Source organism: Coturnix japonica, chromosome 3, assembly GCF_054131305.1.
Source record: "Coturnix japonica strain WE chromosome 3, WE-NBRP24, whole genome shotgun sequence".
Lineage (NCBI taxonomy): Eukaryota > Metazoa > Chordata > Aves > Galliformes > Phasianidae > Coturnix > Coturnix japonica.
Window position 1 is genome coordinate 78,016,459 of NC_140665.1, and position 6,479 is coordinate 78,022,937.

Here is a 6,479-nt window from a genome sequence, read left to right on the forward strand (position 1 = left end):
CTCATTAACTGTTTGTGAAACAACAGCATTATTTATGATTTGCTCATCTTCAGAGGAAAATTGCCATCTCAGTAAAAATTTGCTTCTGCTTTTATGTGTGAGATGCCAACCTACAGGGCCAAGCTGTTCTCTGGAGGCCTGTTCTAATCAGGCTCCAAGTTGACCAAAACCCAAGTGATTATCGGCATAGAAGCAGGTATAAACTCATATACCTGTGGAGTGGTTTGTTGGTGAGGGTTTGACAGTATGCTAACCTGGGCTGTTGGTTTTAGGTTTGATTTGAACAAGTGTACATCTGCCCAGAAGCTATCATCAGCCACAAGAGTAGTATAGACACTATCTCAGGGCTGTGAGAATAGCAAATGGTTACAGTAGTTAGTTCGCCCTGGCTGTTCTCAGAATATAATGTAATAAATGGCTGACACTTAACAAAGAACATTATTCTCTATAGGTTCTTCTGTCACTCATCACCAGGCCAGCTGGGCACCTTCCAGCAGTGCATTAAGCAGTGTGACTGCCATCCGGGCTGTATGATCTCTTACCAGCTCCTTGGTAGTATGCTCTGTATTCCTTTGTGAAGAAGCATCTGCTTTTAAAGAAGAGGTGTGTCCTCTTGCCTTTTAGCTGAGGCACAGTTAGGGATGAGGAGGCCTTGTGAATCACCTGAGGACATTTGGTCACCCTTAGGCTGTGTCCGTGTTGCTCCATAAGCTCTGGTGAGGGCTGCAGGCTTCCCTTCTGGTTGACTGCCTCAACCAAAGCCCAACAGAAATGCATGTGATTTCCGCATGTAATGTGCCCAGCACACAACACTCCCCTTCCTCTTGAAAAGGTGGAGTAATATCAAATGATTAGGGATCGGGTAGATCTAATTTTTGAAGAAACTGGAGAGCCAGGGACGGAACAGGCGTTTTCCTTCTCTTCCTCTATGCATTCAGTCACATTCATTATCTGGAGCAACACAGACTAAACTGCTGCTGATGTGCGAAGTTGCACAGGGCTATTTAATTTTTGAATATGTTTCTGAATATGAAAGTCTCCCCTCACCTTTGTAAATATTGTGATATTCTCCCTCATAAGGGCTTTCACAGTTTTTCTAATTGCAGTTGCAGTCAGTGTGTAGTTGAAAGGCACTGAACTTTGGGGTAAAGCTTCCACTAGGACAGAGAGCTGTGTGCCATTGTTGTGCTCTGCTGCTGGAAATGAGCCTCTAATTCAAATGGCTGTGACCTGGATATCAAAGAAGGAAAATTAGAGGCCTGTTGCCAAGAAACTGAGTGTCCTTGGCATGTAGCAAAGCAGCGACAGAGTTTTAATTATCTAATTAAAGTGTGGCGTCCCGTTATTTTATGTCGTCCATAAAGCCAGTTGCACGTGGTGTTCTTCCTCCTTCCTGCTGTGCAGACACAGCTCCTGGCCCAAGCAGGGAGCAGTGATGAGTGTGCATACCACAGTGATAGTGCTGGCTAAAGCAGCCCAGCGGTGAGCACTGACTTCACTCTTACGTTGTTAGTTCTGTGCAGGCTTTCCTCCATGTCTGAATTAAAGCACTGGTACCGAAGTCTGCGATTGTACTGGAGGAAGTGAAAGCAGACATGGGCTGGCCTGGCCACAGCCAGCATCTCTGTGAGCACTCTGCCTTCTCTAAGGAGTGGGAAGTGACTGGGAAGCTCTGGGCCTCAGGCACCATCCAAGTGAGGAACATGCCCAGGGAAACTGTTAAATATGTGCACTGGGAAATAAGTAGGTGTCAAGTGAGTCACATGAAGGAATCTAAGATCATGCAGATAAGGGTAAGCAAAAGCTCATTTTGTTTTAGACACATAAACTAAGATGGAGGGGAATCTCCTTTTCCTTTCCACTGTGCTCCTCACTCCCAGCTTACTGGGGGCACATCCATACCCCACAGCCTTTGTGCAAAGTAGCTTTGCTGGACCAGATCACGTGGGTTTTATTTGGAGATATTTTTAACAGTCTTGTCTTTTGGCCTTTGAAATTCTCCTTGGCCATCACGATCCCGGCTTTCTTGCAGTTCCTTCTCTAAGTGCTTTTCTGCTGAGGACATTATCAGCCACTGTGCAGTCAGTGTAGGCTTTAGCTCTCAAGCTTTGCACTTTTGACCCTTCCCTGCCAGTGCTTTCTTCCAGTGTAAGCTATGTAAATGTACATAAGCTATGTAAATGCGCAGCAGCATGCAGCTCATTGAGGGCTCGTATGTTCCCAGTCTGATGGTCCAGCCCTATACTGCCTCCCTGGCATAGCAGCCCCTGTGCTTAGCAACCCAGCATCAGCCGGGAGCACTCCCTTCCTTCCCTACTGGTTCCCCATGGGCCACAGCAAGGATTTGATGATTTTTCTGATGATTTGCAGAGCCTCGTATAGGTTTGGATTGCCAGCCAACCAACCTGCAATAACAGCTGGTACTGCAGCAAAACTGTGAGTCTGGCTGATGGTGGGCCACAAGAGATACTGGCTGGACTAATTTCTACAAGTACTAATGAGTGCAAAACTATGCAGCATGAAATGTAGACCTTATGGTTTTAGCACTTTATTTTTCTCAGCAATTTCAGAATATTCATTCATAAGCAGTTTCTGGAATAATTAAGAAGCTGCTGCTCCTCTGAGCAGGAGAAAAGAGTGTTTCCTGGGTCATGACTACTCTCATATCCTCTGTGCCTAGAACTCATTTATGTCATGGAAGAGGGATGTGGCCAATACTTGTCCTCTTTCCTGTATTACAGGAGATAACTTGTTCTGTTTAACAGCAAACAAACTAACTAGAAACTCTTCTTCTGGCTTTACTCGGGGGATTTTGCCTCTTCTGTCTCACCTCAGGCGAACTCCTTAGAATGAGTATGGCCCAACAAAGCCCCCAGTAAGATAATAGTTCAGAGATGAAGAGCCCCATGGGGCTGGGCTTCAGGCCTGGTTCTAGAGCACAGGTCTGTTGCCTCATATCCAAGGTACAGAGTGCATGTTTTCTGGGGGATAGAAATTGAGAGGTCTTGCATATAATGGTAATATTTATGGAGCCATTTACAATGACAGACAAGCATACAGAAGCTGGGATCTGACTGCCCAGCTCCTTAGTGGAGCAGACAACTCAGAATCCTGCTCTGGTGAGTATGCATGGAGTGAGGCTGTTGCTTCAGGGCCACCACGTACATCTGAGGCAGGGCTGAGATCAGAATCAGAATCGCAGGTGTTGGAAGGGACCTGAAGAGAGCATCAAGTCCAACTCCTTTGCTAAAGCAGGTACCCTACAATAGGTTGCACAGGTAGGCGTCCAGATGGGTCTCAAATGTCTCCAGAGTAAGAGATTCCACAGCCTCTCTGGTCAACCTGTTCCAATGCTCCGTCATCCTTACCATAAAGAAGTCATTGTGCGTGTTAATATAGAATTTTCTGTGTTCAAGTTTTATACCATTACTCCTTGTCCAGTCACTGCACACCACTGAGAAGATCCTGGTCTCATCCATTTCCCTCTCACCTCCCTTTAGATATTTATAAACTTTTATCAGATCCATAAACGTTTATCAGATCCAGAAATACTGACTCCTGCCTTGCATCCCAGGCTCAGTGCGCTGCATTATATTGTTTTTCCTGCTAGTGCTCAGACAAATAGATCCTGACAAACCAGAAGCATAGTAGCTTCTCAGTAAATTGAGCAGGGCTTTAGCTGTTCAGTTCCTGTGCTGTGTGTGCCTTGTGCTTGCTCCCAGTAATCTCAGTAGCTGTTGTGTATTTACTATGGAACTCACAGCCCGAAGCATGCTAGACTTCATGTAAAGCAGAAATAAGCCTACTTAGTGTACATTTTCTTCTTGTCAGATTGAGATCTGCAAATATGTTACATCAAAGAAAACTTGCTTCATTCCTCTTAAAAAAGAATTCTCCATGCTCACCAACTGTAGCTCATTCCTCCAGTTGTTACCTTGCTTGATTTAGAATTAAAAGAATGGGAGAAGTCCTACAGATCACAGTTCAAGTCCAATTGCTTTCAGTGAAGTTACCAGGTAATGTGTTTTCATTATCAGATTCTGGTATCTGAATGTCTAAAAAAATATATGCAAAGGTATGTCTGAAGGCTAGAATGAATTCTGCCAAGAAAATAATTCAGGCAGTTTTGTGTTAGAAAACTGGTTTCTCAACATCTGTAGTAGTTTAAGGTCATCGCCATTGCTACAACCCGGTGTACCTCGGAAATACCTGAGAATGGTTAGAGGAAGACTAGAGCGCTTTTTTAATGTGTTTCTGAACTTCAGGAATCTTGTTTGCAGCTAAAAGAGGTCCCTGCATGCTGTTATGGAGTGTCCTTGAAGTTCTGCCGTCCTACAAAAGGTATATGGGTGTTCAGAACATGTCAAGTTATTTAACAGCATTCCCCGCCCCTCTTTGTTACTTGATGAAGTAGCACAATGTCATTTGTCAGAGGGCCAGAGCTGGAGACATGCTGAATATGTGAATAGCAAGGAAGTGGTTTCCTTAGCAATAACAGGCATGTGAAAATCAAAACTTCCTTTCCTCCTCATGTGACCTTTTTCAAAGCAATTCATATTGGAGACAATGGAAGTGAATTCCAGGCACCCACAGTGTTCCTGCGTTGCCAGTGATTTGCCGAGCAGCAGAGTTATCTTACCTTTTTATTAAGGTATATTTTTCTTTAGCTGAACTCCACGAGGCATTTTGTGTGCTCGTGTGTACGATGTCGATTTTCCTGAAATAAAAATTGCCTAAAGCCACAGAAACAAATACATGGAAGGTTGCTTAGCAATTTTATTGCCAGTGTGGATTGAAACTTACGCGTGACACCTGAAGTCCTTTCTATTGAGAGGAAATGATGGCTTGAAAACTCTTCGCAGTTGGTTTTAACAGCTGGATCTCCCTGGTTCCAGCACCAGTTACAAAGATAGTTCACCTCCTTTATATATGGTGAATATCAGTATTCCTTCTGAAAGTCTACTAGAAGAAAGAAGAGAGGGAGTCTATTTATGAAGGCAAGCCAATGAGAGATGGCATTCACCTCACCCATCCCGCACACTGCCACGGTATCAATCCTCTGTTGCTATTCCATCAGAATTGATGGAAAGCTTAATGGGGAGAGCCCATGGTGATATTATTTGTTGCCAGTGGCTGAGCTGGATTTATTCCATGAGTAGACATCCCTGTGCTGCTTTCTTTCAATTCCATTTTGCTTTGGACATGTTAAGGCAGGCTTTATTTCTTTTTGTGTGTCATTGAGCTTGATAAGTATCTTCAAAAAATGACAAATGTTTTCTAAGTAAATATTCTTTATAAGTATGTGTTCCTTTTGGGGAAAATCTGTCCAAATGCCTTCTGATCTCTCCTTTCAAAGCACAGATAACACATTCAGGATATGCAAGCACCTCCTGTGTAGTCCAGTTATTCTTCCCCCCTTCCTTCTTACACGTTTCAGTTCAAAAATTGTTCCCGTGGGCCATAATAAGCCAAGATGTAAAGAAAATATATCTGACATCTTTTGAAAAATAACAAGCTGTTTCCTTTAGAGGGAATTTGTGTTGAGGCATGCTAGACAAACTTTGGTCTTGTTCTTTTTAATCTCATTTGAGACACGTTTCAGCCGTTGTGGGTCCTTTAGTGTCTGAGAGCCACCAGACACACCCAGCAAGCTGACATGAGAGAAAAGTACCAGAGCTTTTCTTTCTAATGATTAACTTAAAAGCACGCAATTTCCCATAGAGCTTATCTTCTCTTGTGGATGGCTTAAAGGCTCACAGAGATTCGGCACCTCTGCCACTGCTGCTACTGAGACCTGAAGAACTGGTTCATGACCAGTTCTGCAGGTATACGTGTGGATATGGATCTTGCATCTTTGGTTTCACTCGTTCTTGGTGCTGGTCTCTCCACATGGATTCTCTCCCATAGACAGTCTTTAGCATGTGAAATAGTGTGGCAGATCCTGGAACAATACCCAAACTTTCTAAACCATGTGTGGCTGCCATTACCGCTGCAACCCATGGCGCAGTGTTCTGGTTTTATTGGTAATCTATATCGTGACAGAGCTCTTCTTGTGCTGGCCCACATATGGAGAAAGAGCTGTTGGCTGTAATCAAGCACACTGCTTCAAGTGGCTGCAGCTTCTCTGGTGAACCTAAAGGCTTCACCTCTTAGGTGCCAATATCATACAGGTATCACCGTGAGCACTTCGGGGGTCTTCTGCTCTAGTTTTTGAAGAAAATTATTGATGAAAGCTACACTGAAAGAAAGCCATAACATCAAGCATTCACATGTTATGAAATGCGGGAATTACAGTTATGGCCTCTAATTCAACTCTTCTTTGTCATCACACGATACAATCTTTAATTACATTCTACCAGCTAAACTGTAAGAAAAATGTTAATGCCAGCTTTTACTGGTAATTTACTGTAGGAAATAACATGCTGAACACGAATGACATATTCAGTGATTTAATATTACCAAAGCAATAACACAATAAA